This window comes from Heptranchias perlo, chromosome 5 (genome assembly GCF_035084215.1).
Source record: "Heptranchias perlo isolate sHepPer1 chromosome 5, sHepPer1.hap1, whole genome shotgun sequence".
In the NCBI taxonomy this organism is placed as follows: domain Eukaryota; kingdom Metazoa; phylum Chordata; class Chondrichthyes; order Hexanchiformes; family Hexanchidae; genus Heptranchias; species Heptranchias perlo.
This window is the reverse complement of record NC_090329.1, coordinates 111,560,371-111,576,045: the sequence shown is the minus strand read 5'-3', so window position 1 is coordinate 111,576,045 and position 15,675 is coordinate 111,560,371. Positions and strand designations below refer to the sequence as shown.

Here is a 15,675-nt window from a genome sequence, read left to right as displayed (position 1 = left end):
GCAGGTGTGTGGAAAATATGGCCTGTAGCTATCGGTGACTTCCTTCTCATTCCCTTTCCCCGGTATTCTTGTTCCCCCTCACCCCTTTGCTTTTATTGCGTCTCCTACCCATTCCCTTCCCACTACCACTTCTCCTTACTACCATCCCATTGCTCCCACTGCCAAACCATACTCCTTTCCCTTTATATTCTACTGAATCTATGTATCCTCCCCTCCCATTCACTCTGTTGTCTCAGCTTCCACTCAACCCTCCAAGCACTCCCCGATGACCCCCCCCCCATACACTCCCTCTGAGGGTGAGCGGCAAGAATCTATAACCATGCTCTCCATCACCCTCATCTTCAAGCCCCTACCCACTACCCACTGCTCTGCTCTCATGCCCTGCCCTGCTCTCCACTTTATTTGTCGATACCACTTAACCCTCCCCTCGCCTCCTATTTGTTCTGCTGTACACTCGGTTCTATTCCATCTCATCCTCCTTACATGAGTATGCTCTCTCCCAGCCATCTAACCCTGACTAATCCATCACAATACCTTCTCATCTCCTATTTCCCCCTGTGCAGCCCTATTCCTCCATCCCATTACCCACTATACACTCCCCAACCCCTCCCCCCCACCCAAACCCTCCACAAGCTTTAAAAAGAAATTTTAAGTCAAGGTAAGTATAAGAAACCAATTTCAGTTTAAAAGCATTTCTCAACATTGTCCTGGCTTTACCCCAGCTGTGACAAACTTTTGACAAAATTGTGCCAAAATCATGATACAGGAAGTAAGTGTGACAATTAAGATGTATACACATGATGCAAGATGCATGACATTTGAGATATGTTATCAAATAATAACAAAGTGGTTAGTCCAGACAAAAATGTCAAAACATAAGTATGATAGTTACCAATAGTAGAGTGAACAACATCAAGCTGAATGAGTATTAGAGTTGAGTGAAGTGAGAGAGTAGAATGTGTACAAAAGAGGCCCTGAAAGGGGAGGGAGGGGGTGGGCGGGGGGGGGGGGGGGGGAGTCATCTGACACATATATGCCCTGCGACGGCTAGCAACAGAAACCCCTGGCATCATAGCTAGTCGAGCAGTTGTGAGTCATAAAAAATGAGATTAACCACATCTGACCCTGCTATTCAGAGTGTCTGTAGGAGTGGCACCCAAGTTCTTGAACGTAATCCCAAAAGTTTTGGATAGAATAAATTATTTCCTCCTGGTAAGAGATCTACCTTATGTTCTACAGCCAAAATTCAAGTAAAGGTTGTGTTTATTTTCCAACGCATAAACCTGAATGTTTTCTTATGCTCATTATCACAGTATAGTAAAATCCTGAGGATTGCCCTGAGGAAAGCAGTTAAAATGAAATCCCATTTAAGATTAAAAAAATAAATCTCTGGTTAATAAAAATTGATCTCAAGGGGGCTTCCCTGTAGTCATGTCAGTGACCTCTCATCAGCTGAATCCTGAGGAGCATAACAAATCATGCAAGAAATGTTTTATTTGGAGCAGGACAGTGTGTGGATCAGGACTTTTCCAGTAATGAAAATACTGTATTATAATTGTATCCTTGGATCAAACATATATTTTGGACTCTTCTGTATCACTGCCGTAAGAAAAACAAAATATTGCCAACTTTCTGTTCAAGGTAAGTCCAGATCGGGGAGGCCATCTTAGCACATCCATCCAGGGAAAAATAATATTGCAGGTCTCCCATCCATAATGTCATCTGACTGGATTGTGAATGAATGTAAAGTTTTTGCCTCCACCACTCTATCCAGAAAATTCTGCTCACTCTTTATGTGAATTTTTTTATTTAGGTCCAAAATTGACCGTTCACAACTTTTAGCCTGTGCCTCTACTGTGTTGGCTTACTTTGAAGCATCCCTCTGCATTTACCTTCTCTATATTATTTAATAACTAAGGTAAATACATAAGATCTGGTCTTAGTCATCTTCTTTCAAAGGTAAAGAGCCCTTGGGGGTAATTTTAACTTTGGGCTATGGTGTAGAACAGATGAAGTCGAATTGGTCGTCCATCATACACTACGCTCAACTTTCCGTTCAATTGACTTCAATGGAAAGGAAAATTGGGTGTGGCGTATAGTGGATAACCAACTCAATATCATCTATTTTACACCATCGCCCAAAGTTAAAATTACTCCCCTAGTGTTGTTAGGCTTTCCTTATAATTCAATCATTTGATGTTAGGAATCTGCCCTGTGGCTCTTCTTTACAATGCTTCTATGGCCTGAATATATCTCTTGTGTCTTAATACATGGTATTTTGGCCTTGATTTCGCTCTCTGCGGCTGTAAGAAGTTGCAATGGGGATAAACCCATTGGTAAAACCCAAATGGCTCGCTAATGCCCTCAGGGAAGGGAACCTGCCTGCCACCCCTAACTGGCCTGGCCTACATGTGAGTTCAGTCCCACACTATGTGGTTGGTTCAGGGCAGAGAGGGATGGGCAATATCTTCTGCTTTGCTAGTGTCACCCACATCCCAGGAACAAAAATATATATTAAAAAATTTGCCCACTTAATGCTTAAGCAGCATGTGGTATGAATCACTTTCAGTATTGCTCATTTAGCATCCCACCTAATTTTCTGGTTGGGTTTTCAAGTGTCACAGAAAGTGCCCACCAGTTCCCTGTTACAACATTTAAAGAAAGTCCCAATGACATAATTTAGATGTCCATGTAATTTCCCAGCATTTGTGCCAGTATAGCATGGAATCATAAACTTGCTTGTATAAAATGGCCATCCAGAATTGTTGGTGGCTGTGCTGTATATGGAAGTGAATTTAAAGAGGCCTGAAATATTGCTGTACTTGGAGTTGAACAGGACGTAAGAATAGATGAATGCTGGGATTTCTTCTGAACAATCAATAGGTCATTTGCATAAAAAGTCACTGTGAGCAGATGAAGAAGTCGGTTAAACGGGCCCTTTTTTTCTGTTTTAAAGCCTCAACAATACATAATTGTGCCAGGTTGGTATCCCAATGTCTTTTGGGAGCTGTACACCACTTTCCACAGGTCTGGTGTAGAGGGCACTTGACTTTAAGAATGTTAATTTTAAATGGGCATCCAGGATTATTGGACAGTGGTAAACAATCAGGAGTTAATGGAAAGGACTGTTCATCTTGATTTTATTTTGCTTTTTTCCTTGTGGCATTTAGATGTAAATGATTTATTTTTGTTCCCCCGCCCGTAACACTACTGGCACCAATGGGTTTCCCAATCAGAATATCCGTTCTGACATACTTGGAGGAAGAGAACAATCTACGGAGGGATGCCAGGCAGGTTGGATTGCCCACGAGCTGCTCTGTGCCCACCTGCCATTACCCACACGCCTGAATCTTCAGAGGTGAAATGACCACGTTTTGGCAGACAGTGTTACTGGAGTTTCCTCTTCCTGCACCTAGGGTTTCCTTTCCCTTCATTTTTGCACATCTCCTCTTAATCTCTTTCCCTTTCAGTCAAAGTAAAGTCTGCTAATGTATTAAGTTGTCTTCTTGTCTCCAAAGACTTTCTGAACTTTTATCACCCTATTGTGACATTAATTGTCCCCATCCCATTAAATTTGACTTGCAAGTGTCTTTCCTGTTCCTCTATTAGTCTGTTCTTTAAATCCATGCAAATGTACACCTAAAGTTATGTTAATGAGTTGAGTGAAGCAAAATTGGATGTAAACAGCCCTTTTCCAGTTCTGTCTTTTTTTAATATTTTATATAGTATAAGTTAAATAAAGTTTAAAAGGGATACAATGGCAGAACAGATGCGATCCATGCTGTGTGAATCTCGCTGGTCATGGGCGTTCCTGGATAGTTTCAGCAGCCAGAGCATACACGCTTGCAGGAAGTGTATCCTGCTGCCTTTGCTCAAGGTCAAAGTTACTCAGCTTGAGGAACAGCGGGAAATACTCAGTCACAATTTTATGGCAGGTGGAGGTGTTTCCACAACACAAAGTCACAGAAGTGATCACCACACAGACATTGTCAGACAGAGAGATAGATTATAAGGATTGGAAGCATGTGATCAACTGTTGACCAGGGGCTGCAGAAAACTACTGAGTTTATTTCGAATTGCTAACACTCAGGCAAAGAGACTAACTTTTGAACTGAAGTGACCTGGAGTTCAGTCACTGGTCTGAGCTGGCCGGAACCGGTTTGAATTAGTTACGCTTCTAAGGGACAAAGGAGATGTGCTGAGACACCAGTCCTTATTTAGAAAAGGAGTAATGAGATGATGCTACCTAACCCCTTGGAACAGAGCCAATCAGGGGATGACACCGACCACTCCAGCAAATCTGAGCCAACAGGAGAAGACAGCATCATTCGAAAAGACAGACTTGGAAATAAGACTGAAGAATTGCAGGCTTGGTGCCAGTTTGTGTGCGAGACTCCGGAGACTAACCATCGCGAAAGTGGGAGACCCTACGTCAGGGACGTAGAGACGACGTCAAGAGAGAGAGAACGGAACGCCTGGCCAGCGTCAGCTCTCCTTTCCGGGTAATATAATATCCTTTCTATTCTGTGACCACTCAGGGAGTGTTAGTCAGAGAAACCTAGTGGGTGTGCGTTTAAATCCTAGTTTGAGTATAAAACTGTATAACCTGCTGTAAACTGCATGCCTATATCTAACCAGACGTATAAGCTATATGTACATGATCTAATAATGTTAATAAAGTGAATTGAGAATTAAGAGAGAATTGACTCTCCTCCTCTGTGTACTAAGCCAATAACCGTAACCGGTGACCTCCGGTCAACATCAACCATCGAGATGACCAGAAAAGACAGAAGGAAATGCAAGGAAAATAAGTTTTCAATACTGAATACTTTACTCAATGGATGACAACTTGGGGGGTGGGCAGCCATGAGCAATGCTGTAGCATGGAAAAAAGAGGGACCCAAGGGGGGAGAGTCGAGTGCAGAAATGCAGTGTCACTCCTGTAACTATAAATGTGAATTCTGAATGATGTGTTGTCTCCTTGGTTCCAGGGTAAAAGGCATAACTAAGTGGGTGCAGAAACTATTGGAGAGGGACGGGGATCAGCTGAAAGCTCGTCCTGTTGGAACCAATGACATAGCGAGGAATAGGATTCAGGTCCTACAAAAAAGACTTCCAGGAGTTGGAAAGCAGGTTAAGAAGCAAGACTGCAAAAAGTAGTTATCTCAGAATTACCACCAGTACCAAGTGCTAGCTAGTACAGGAACAGTTGGATTAGGGTAGAAGTTCCACTGCTGTTTCTCCTGTCACTGTGCACTCCCCTCTGGCTTACTTGGGTGGATGTCGTTGGGCTGGTGTTTGGCGGAGTGAGGGTGATTGTCGCATGCAATGCAGTGCTGGCCGGGCTGGAAGCAGAGGGCCTGGTAGCTCTTCTTGCTCCTCTGCTTCTTGGTCTGGCACATCTAGAGAAGAAGAAGATGCATGAATCAAGCAATTACATACTATGTGAGACTTTTAGTGGGATGCATGCATGTAAGGCTGTGCAAAATAACACCCCAACTTTAAATTTGAAGGCTGGATTGTAAAGCACCCTTGGGATGCAGTGATCATAACATGATAGAATTTCACATCCAGTTTGAGAGCGAGGATCTTGGGTCTGAAACTACTGTATTAAACTTAAATAAGGGCAATTATAAAGGGTGGAATTGGCTAAAGTGGACTGGGTAAACAGATCAGATGGTATGTTGGTGGATAAGCAGTGGCAAACATTTAAAAAGATATTTTATGACTCGGAACAAAAATATATCCCTGTGAGGAGGAAAGACTCCACAAAAAGGGTGAACCAACCATGGCTAACTGAGGAAGTAAAGGATGGTATCAGATTAAAAGAAAAAGCATACAACATGGCAAAGATTACTGGTAAGCCCGAAGATTGGGAAAACTTTAAAAACCAGCAAAGAATGACTAAAAGAATAATAAAGAGGGAGAAAATAAATTATGAGAGTAAACTAGCAAGAAATATAAAAACTGACAGTAAAAGCTTCTACAAGTATATAAAAAGGAAGAGGGTAGCTAAAGTAAACATTGGTCCCTTAGAGGATGAGACTGGGGAAATAATAATGGAAAACAAGGAAGTGGCAGAGGAATTGAACAGATATTTTGTATCTGTCTTCAAAGTAGAAGAAACTAATAATGTACCAATAATAGTAGAAAATCAAGGGGCAAAGGGGAGGGAGGAACTAAAAACAATCACTATCACTGGAGAAAAGGTACTAGGTAAACTAATTGGTTTAAAGGCTGACAAGTCCCCTGGACCTGATGGCTTGCATCCGAGGGTCTTAAAGGAAATGGCTACAGAGATAGTGGATGCATTGGTTGTAATCTTCCAGAATTCACTAGATTCTGGAAAGGTCCCAGTGGATCGGAAAACCGCAAACGTAACACCCCTATTCAAGAAGGGAGTGAGACAGAAAGCAGGTAACTGTAGACCAATTAGCCTAATATCTGTCATTAGGAAAATGCTAGAATCCATTATTAAGGAAGTAGTAGCAAGACATTTGGAGACTCATAATACAATCAAGGAGAGTCAACATGGTTTTATGAAGGGGAAATCGTGTCTGACAAATTTATTAGAGTTCTTTGTGGAAGTAATGGGCAGGGTGGATAAAGGGGAACCAATGGATGCAGTATGTTTGGATTTCCAAAAGGCATTCGATAAGGTGCCACATAAAAGATTACCGCACAAGATAAGAGTTCATGGTGTTGGGGGTAATATACTGGCATGGATAGAGGATTGGCTAACTAACAGAAAACAAAGAATCGGGATAAAAGGGTCATTTTCAAAATGGCAATCTGTAACTAGTGGGGTGCCGCAGGGCTCAGTGCTGGGACCTCAACTATTTACAATATTTATCAATGACTTGGATGAAGGAACAGAGTGTCTTGTGGCCAAATTTGCTGATGATACAAAGATAGGTGGAAAAGCAAGTTGCGATGAGGACACAAAGTGTCTGCAAAGGGATATTGACAGGTTAAGTGAATGGGCAAAAATTTGGCAGATGGAATATAATGTGGGAAAATGTGAAGTCATCCACTTTGGGAGGAAAAATAAAAAAGCAAAATATTATTTGAATGGAGAAATACCACAAAATGCTGTGTTACAGAGGGATCTGGGTGTCCTCGTACATGAAACACAAAAAGTCAACATACAAGTGCAGCAGGTAATCCGGAAGGCAAACGGAATATTAGCCTTTATTTCTAGGGGAATGGAGTATAAAAGCAGGGAAGTCATGCTACAACTGTACAGGGTGCTGGTGAGACCACACCTGGAGTACTGTGTACAGTTCTGGTGCCCTTATTTAAGGAAGGACATACTTGCATTGGAGGCAGTTCAGAGAAGGTTCACTAGGTTGATTCCGGGTATGGAAGGGTTGTCTTATGAGGAAAGGTTGAACAGGTTGGGTCTATACTCATTGGAGTTTAGAAGAATGAGAGGAGATCTTATTGAAACATACAAGATTCTGAGGGGACTCGATAGGGTAGATGCTGAGAGGATGTTACCCCTCATGGGGGAATCTAAAACTAGGGGGCATAGTCTCAGAAGAAGGGGTCACCCGTTTAAGACAGAAATGAGGAGGAATTTCTTCTCCTAGAGGGCCGTGAATCTTTGGAATTCTTTACCCCAAAAAGCTGTGGAGGCTGAGTCATTGAATACATTCAAGGCTGAGTTAGACACATTTTTGATCAGCAAAGGAGTCAAAGGATATGGGGAAAAGACAGGAAAGTGGAGTTGAGGTAAAAATCAGATCAGCCATGATCTCATTGAATGGCGGAGCAGGCTCGAGGGGCCGAATGGCCTACTCCTGCTCCTATCTCTTATGGTCTTATGGTCACCCTGCACTACATCGTGGGCATTGATGGTAAAGTTCTTCAAGCAATTTAACACAGTGAGGAGAAGGTGGTTATTAGTGGTAGACATGCTTAGTACAGTGCATTCTTGGAAGGTGTTGCTGGCTCCTTTTGTCATGCCTGAGCTGGTGAGGTCATTAAACTTTTTGCGGCACAGAGTTGCTGTGCACGGGGTGATGGAATTGGCACTCACTGCACTAGCCGCCCCATTCCACTGGGCCTGAGCAGGTTTCTTTGCAGGCCTTCACCATTCTGTCCTTGCCTTACTCGGTCCAGCAGCACTTCCACTGCTGCCTTGGTGAACCTGGGGGTTCTGTGCCCTCCTGCAGAACTAACAGATGTTTCTCAGCTCGTAATATTTAGCCTCTGTTCTCAAGTTGTGTGTGACCCTTTAGGCTGGTCAGGTGTTTCGTTCCTGCAAATGCAGGTTATTTTCTGCTCCCCAACAGTTGAACTCAACCTCAATATTATAGTTAAACTGGCCATGGAGATTTTGGGTGGGGTGAGGAGGGCGGTGGGGGTGGGGGGAGGGGAGTTCAGCAATACTGTATAAGTCTGGCCATGCCACATTTCCAGTGCTCATTGCACCTTTTGTATTTTGAGATTGTTTTCCAGCCTTGTTAATATTCTTTCCTCCTTGCCAATACTTAATTACTCAGGAGGCTTTGTGCCAAGTGTTTTAGCACTCCCAATTTTTTTTTTGGAACTTTCAGAATATTATCACAGTGCGTTCCCCATAGGAATTCCCCTTTATTTATGTTTTTTTTGGAAGAGGAGGAAGAGGGACAGCAGCCAGCTCAGGCTGCACACTCAGTGGCACCCTCACATCTGCACTTAAAGGCAATGGCACACACCTACCTGGGTTTGTCAGAGGAGCTAAGCCTGCAAATGCTCTGAATCACAGCGAGCCAGTGCCAGAGTGGTACTGTCTGCTGGGAGGACACCTGCAAGCTACCACAGGGATTGCTACGCCAGTGGCAGTCACTGTCAACTGCGCTCTCATATTCTCTACTCTGACTCTTTCCAGGCATACTGTCCTATGGGAAAGATGCTCTGGAGGGGCAAACAATGGCATCTTGTGCACTACCTCCTCATACAGCACAGATTCCACTTTATCAGCAGTCGCACAGTCGGCTTGAGTGTTGCACCACTTCACCCTTTGACCTACTATTCAGTTGCCTACCTTCCACTGGGTTTTGCCATCTGATTTTGTTACCTTTACCAAGTCTGAAATATACATTAAGAATATTAGAAGCTTTTGTAAAGCCTATCAACATTTTGTCCCTATATTCGGCCACTTACATTTAAATGGTCGTACCCTTTAATTTTAGGCCTCACCTCTTGTAAGCAACCCTGTGAGCTGCTTCCACATGATTTCACCCAACCTCTCCCCCCACCACCACCCCCCCCAACTCTATCAAATGTCCAATATCAGGCCCATTTTGGGGCAGGAGCTCACCTACATTGTGTAAATGAATCTGACCCTGCACAACAGACAAATTAATCTGACCTTGCACAATATGTGGGGTCAGTACACTCACAGATGCTCATAATGCACCACTTAACTAATGTCCGAATGGAGACCTGATCAGAAAGTCTACCCTTGTATTTCAATTTGTAATACAGAAACATGAATTTTAACTTCTTGGTGGGGGAGGGGGGGGGGGGGGAAGCCAGGGGAGCCGTACAAATTCCCATCGGGAGTCTCCATGGGATGCATAGCCGATTTTAGCCGTCAGGCCTCATTAACCTCCCACCAGCTGAAACAGGCGTAAAACGTCAGCTGGCCGGTGGCCAGCAGGGTAAAGATCGGGTGGCCCAGAAGCCATCTGCCAGCACTCAGGTAAATCACGGAGGGGGTTCGGCAGAGGAGAGCCCGGTGTGGCAGAACTCCAGACTTTCCTTGTGGGGCTCAGAGGAGTACCTCCTGCTCCTCCTGGCAAATGCATATGTCAACCTTTGTCAATAGGTTTTATCATTATATGTGTCCACATTTATCTGCGACACCTGTTATGCCTGCAGGTAATGCTGTGCTGTTAAGTGTCAGCTCATGTTATGTGACAAAACTGCTTATATCTCTCTGGAGGATACGCTTGCTTCTATCAGTAGTAGCAAGAATCATAGAAGATTGGGAGCAGTACTAATGCTAAGAAATGAGTAATAATATAAATGTAAAAAAAATTAGGGGAACTGCAAAGTTAGAAAAAAAAAAGTGCCAATAACAGTCAAAAATTGGGACCAGTACAACCCCTACCCTCGCTCAGTGAGGTAGCGTTCTTACCCCCATGGAGGTAGTTTCCCACTCTTCCCTACCTTGGCAGTTTTTCGACCTCCCCCGCAAAGGTAGTTTCCAACCTCCTGATAGCCCCTACCCCCCTCCATTCCCTACACCCCTTCTATAACCATCAGTCTCTGACATGGATTCTATTTATACAGTATAGATAAGATAAGTATCTCAGTTTTCACTTTTGTTAGCTTATTGTCATTTTTAGCCGCACTTACTGTTTCGGTGTGCAGTGATTCACATGATGATACCTACATGATTGACATTCGTGTCAATATTTCTGACATATTTTGCTGCCAGGTGCATTGTTGTGTAATGCTCGTGTGTCAGAAGAAAGAAGTTCCAGGTGATCGCTCGAGGGAGGCATAACTCATTGAGTGGAAACAACCAATCTAGAGTCCACATACATTACATACACTTGGGCAACTGTCACACACTTAAATACAAATGTTGTTATTTAACAGTTCTGTGATGGATTATTAACTAGCCATAGTGATGTCTTTTGTTAAATTTGTGATGCAATAGCTAGGCATTCTTGGTCACTAAGCTCATGATGCAATAACCGGGCAATACTTGTAGGTAAGGCAATGAGATCACAATGGCTGCCTTTTTCAATCTGTTATGATTGTTATACTGTCTCCAGAGATCAGGGGGTAAATTTTAACCCAGAGCCGAGAAGAGGGCAGGGGGTGGTGGGGGTGGCGGAGTGGAATTCCTCACTGAAACCCGGAAGTACGGGTTTCCCAGATGTCCTTAGGATTTTGACGTGAGGACGTCTTTTAATATTTTTTTGTCTGTTTCCCGCCCGACAGGCCAGCCAGATTGACAGGACGGGAGAAGAGCCAGGAAGCGGATGCCAGCGGGTAAGTCTTAGATGGGGTGGGGGGGGGGGGTGTCGGTCATCGGGGAAGGTCATCAGGGGGAGTCTTTGGGGGGTTGGGGGTCACGGGGGGTCGGTCATTGGGGAGGTTAGTCATTGGGGAAGTCATCGGGGGAGTCGATCATCAGGGGGTTGGTGGTCATCGTTGCGGTCGGGGGTCATCGGGGGCAGTCATCGGGGGGTCGGGAGTCTTCAGGGAGTTCGGGGGAGTCATCGACAGGGGAGTCATCGGAGGGGTCGGTCATCGGGGGGAGTTATTGGGGATCAGTCATCGGGGGGGTAATTGGGGAGGTCAGTCATCGGGGTCGGGGGGGGTCACCGGGGGGGGGGGGGTTGGATATCATGGGGAGGTCGGAGATCGTGGACGGGGGGGTTGGCCGATCATGTGTGTGGGATCGCGGCAGGTAAGCTTGTTGGGCCTGCGGGAAGCACTCCTCCTCCTCCGGGCCCACAAGCAGTGCAATAAAGGCACTTACCTGCTATTCCAGGCCTTCTCGCCTCCTCTCATGTGGCGTGAAGCAGAAGGCCCGGGATTCCCAGCCTCCAGGAGTTAAGCTGTCAAAATGGAGGTCCGCAGCCTCCTTAAAAGCTTTCACTTACCAACCTGCCTCCTGAGAGCGGGTTGGTCGCCCGGCCCTCGACCCGCCTCCGTTAAAACCGGAAATAGGCAGGTTGGAGGCGGGTAAGGGTCGGGTTTTAGTTTTTTTTACAATTTCTACCTTCCCACCCGCCCCCAACCCACCCGTAAGTGGGGTTAAAATTTAGGCCAAGGTTTCTCTGGAAGTCATAAACATTTGACTGTCTATTCAGGCAAAAACTATCATTCAAAATAGAAGTGGTTTAGTATTTAAAAAGAAAAAATATAAAAGGATATTGGGGGGGAAAAACATGGGAACGGGATTAGACAGCATCAGTTGAAGATATGGCACAGGCACAGGGGCAAAGGGCTGAATGGTTTCCTTCTGTGCTGTAATTTCTATGATCTATGAGCAACAACACATGAAGAATCAGTTATGATAAGTGGATATAGTCATCATTTGTTCTACTGGACAAATCAACTAGATTCTACTGTATTAATATTTAACCAATACAGTAATATTGATGCACAACAGAGTTGAGGAGTAGACCTCCTGCAGCCTTCCTCTTGGCTGCTTTAGGGCTTGGAGCATCGTTACTGATGTTTACAGTACCCAGTTCAAAAAGTTTGGGGCTTGACACTTGCCTAGTGCTGCAAATGTATAATATAATTTAACATAACTGGGTGATCCCCTGTGATGTTGCTCACAGACAAAATATTTTTTTTAGAGGCTAAGATTTGCATCTGACAGCAGGAATTACATTCACTGTGCCCCTCTAAGGTCCACCCAAAATCCACCAGTTCTGCTCGGTTCACTGTTACCAACCTGTGTGTCATCAATCAGTACAGTTAAACAAATGGCACCTAGCATCGGGAATCTGCAACACTCCAAGCCCAAGAAATGCAAGTGGTCGCAGTGTCAGATGAACCCTGAAGATCTGAAATTCCCTCCACTAAGAGACAGTGGCACAGAGAAGAGAAAACCACTTCCAGCGCTGATCACCCGCCAGCCCTGCTCTCCTGTTCACACGATCAGCCCCACTCCAGAACCCTTAGCTGAGTGACCACTCGATGCCTTCAACTTTGGCACATACAGTCATTTCAACATCCTGACTGGGCCTTGGAACGTTTTCTAATGTTAGAGGGGCTAGAAGTTCAAATGGTTAGTATGTTGTTATTCGCTGGTGCTAACCCCTCTGCCCCATTGCGATCCCTGTGGGAGATCTTCATTCAAGAATTCTAATCGGCACTAAGAATTGAAATGCTTTAAGTACAGAAAAATTTGGGTTCTTTATTAAAGTAGTGTTGCCCAATAAAAATTGTTGACTAGCCACAGGTGTGGCTACAGCAATACTGTTTTAGCCACATGCACTAATTTTAGTAGAAAACACGATGCATACACATACTCAATAAACGTAGATGTACTTTATAAATGTATATTTACTTATTTACTTAACAAAAATCTACCACCATTCAGTAACCAAGGAAGTAAAGCACTCACAACAATCAAAGCACACTCACGCTCCACTCTTCGTCTTACATTTTACTGACAAACGCACAAAACGGTTAAAGTAAACATGCATATACTGTGCAAATATGAGTATAGAGTTCACATGCACAACGATGGTCATTTTTTATTTACTAATCAGAAATGCAACTAACCACATCTGGATTCCAAATTAGCCACATGTGGCTAATGTATTAGACAGCATTGCAGTAAAGCCAACACATGAAATTGCGGCAGACAGTTTCAATTTCACTGTAAACCATGCTTTCAGCGGACCTGAGGGCACAGATGGAGCTTCAGGGTTTTGGCACTATTCTGAAAATGCAGTGGGTTGATTTCAGTGCTGCTACCGCCCCGATCTGGGTCATGATTTGGGCATTGGCGGTCAAAATATCCAGCAGATTCAGCTCTGTTGGATACTTGCTGAATTTCAGCCCTGTTCCATTTTCCAAGTGAGCAGCCATCTGATGCTCCCATTCCAAACACATGGCTATGTGGCCCAATTTAACCCCCTAAAAGTCTTTAAGGACTTTAAGAGTGATCTTAATGTATGTTTCCCAGTTCAGAGCTACAACAATTGGAGCTTTGAGATTTCAATAACTTTCACTGGTACTGTGCTAGGCCCCTACATATCCTATGATTTAAATAGTCTGGGGTGAGGAATGTTGCAATATTCAATCACATGTACAAACATGTCAGTGCCACATAAACAATTATATTCACATGGAATTAGCTTACAGCGTATGATTCTTAATGAGCCCCATGGGAAGCTCCCCGTTCAAAAATGATTAACACTTAGCAACTGCTTAACTCAACAAATAGGATTATCATTAACATTAAAACATTTGGCCTTCATGGCCTTGGGCTTTGAGGGGAGAAAAATCATCCAGGGTTTTGTTTCTGGTTACTGTTCACTAAGCCCATGTGTTTGGATGACATTTGACAGCAGGATCTAGCTTGGCTGTGATGGTCCCTATAGTTGAATAACTTGCTGACGCTCATTATTCAGGCTCACTCATCAAGAATGACCATTTGGGTAAGGTATAAGTACTGCTTTTGCCCATGGAATCATATCAATGCATGAGTCAGTGCCTTCAAGAAAATAAAGCTAAGGGGAGAACATGGGTATCGGGAGGTGTAAATTAGTTTTAATGTAGGTACTTGCTTTTGTAAAAGTGGAATGATGCCAAGCATATGCAAGAATGAGCCAACACATACTGTTAGCACCATGATATCAACTGAGTTGACACGGCTCATTTGGTAGCACCCTTATCTCTGAGTTGAAGCTTGTGGGTTCAATTTCCATTGTAGGACTTAAGCACATGAATCTAGGCTGATATACCAGCGCAATGCTGATGGAGTGTTACATCATCAGACGTGTTGTCCGATGGATAAGATGCTAAACTAAGGTTCCATCTGCCTATTCCAGTAGTTCAGGTGGACTTTAAAGATCCCATGGCACTATTTGAAGAACAGTAGGGAGTTCTCCTGATTTCTAGCAACGTTTTTTCCTTAACTAAAAATAGATTAATTTGTCATTCGTCTCGTATTGTTTGCGGGACTTGCTGTGTGCAAAATGGCGAACATGCTTGCTTACATAACAAGTGACAGCACTTCAAAGTAATTCATTGTATGGGAAGCGTCTTGGTGTCTTCTCAGAGATCACCTTATTACATCAGTTGTTGGGTCAGCTTCATTGTTAAAAAATAAATGATATTCCTATTTTTACATTCTTCAACTGTGTCCTAATTCTGTCCTTGAAAACTACCACCCCATCTCCAACCTCCCTTTCCTCTCCAAAGTCCTTGAACGTGTTGTTGCCTCCCAAATCCGTGCCCATCTTTCCTGCAACTCTATGTTTGAATCCTTCCAATCAAGTTTTCGCCCCTGCCTCAGCACTCAAACTGCCCTTATCAAAGTCACAAATGACCTCCTATGTGACCGTGACCATGGTAAACTATCCTTGCTCATCCTTCTCGACCTGTCTGCAGTGTTTGACACAGTTGACCACACCATCCTCCTCCATCGCCTTTTCTCCAGTCGTCCAGCTGGGTGGGACTGCGCTCACCTGGTTCCATTCTTATCTCTCCAGTTGTGGCCAGAGAATCACCTGCAATGGCTTCACTTCCTGCTATGGTACCATTACCTCTGAAGTCCCCTAAGGATCTATCCTTAGCCTCCTCCTATCTCTCATCTACCAGCTGCCCCTTCGTGACATCAATAGAAAACACAATGTCAGATTCCACATGTACGCTGACGACACCCAGCTCTACCTCACCACCAACTCTCTCGACCCCTCCACTGTCTCTAATTTGTCACACCGCTTGTCCGACAAGCAAAAATTTCCTCCATTATCTTTGGTCCCCGCCGCAAACTTCGTTCCCTAGCCACTGACTCCATCCCTCTCCCTGGCCATTGTCTGAGGCTGAACCAGACCGTTCGCAACCTTGGCGTCCTATTTGACCCTGAGATGAGCTTCCAGCCACTTATCCACTCCATCACCGAGACCGCCTACTTCCATCTCCGTAACATCGCCTGTCTCCGACCTTGCCTCAGCTGCTGAAACCCGCATCCATGCC

At 44.2% G+C, this 15,675-nt stretch overlaps 1 long non-coding RNA gene across 2 annotated transcripts in view; it reads left to right on the top strand.

The window, feature by feature from the left end:
• LOC137322011 (uncharacterized) overlaps positions 1–12,945 on the top strand; it is a 34,752-nt gene extending 21,807 nt beyond the window's left edge. For both annotated transcript variants that reach the window (XR_010962941.1, XR_010962940.1), the window contains exons 4-5: positions 10,945–10,995; positions 12,371–12,945. This is a non-coding gene — a long non-coding RNA (uncharacterized lncRNA). The remainder of the gene's footprint in view (positions 1–10,944; positions 10,996–12,370) is intronic.
• Positions 12,946–15,675: the final 2,730 nt, after the last annotated feature.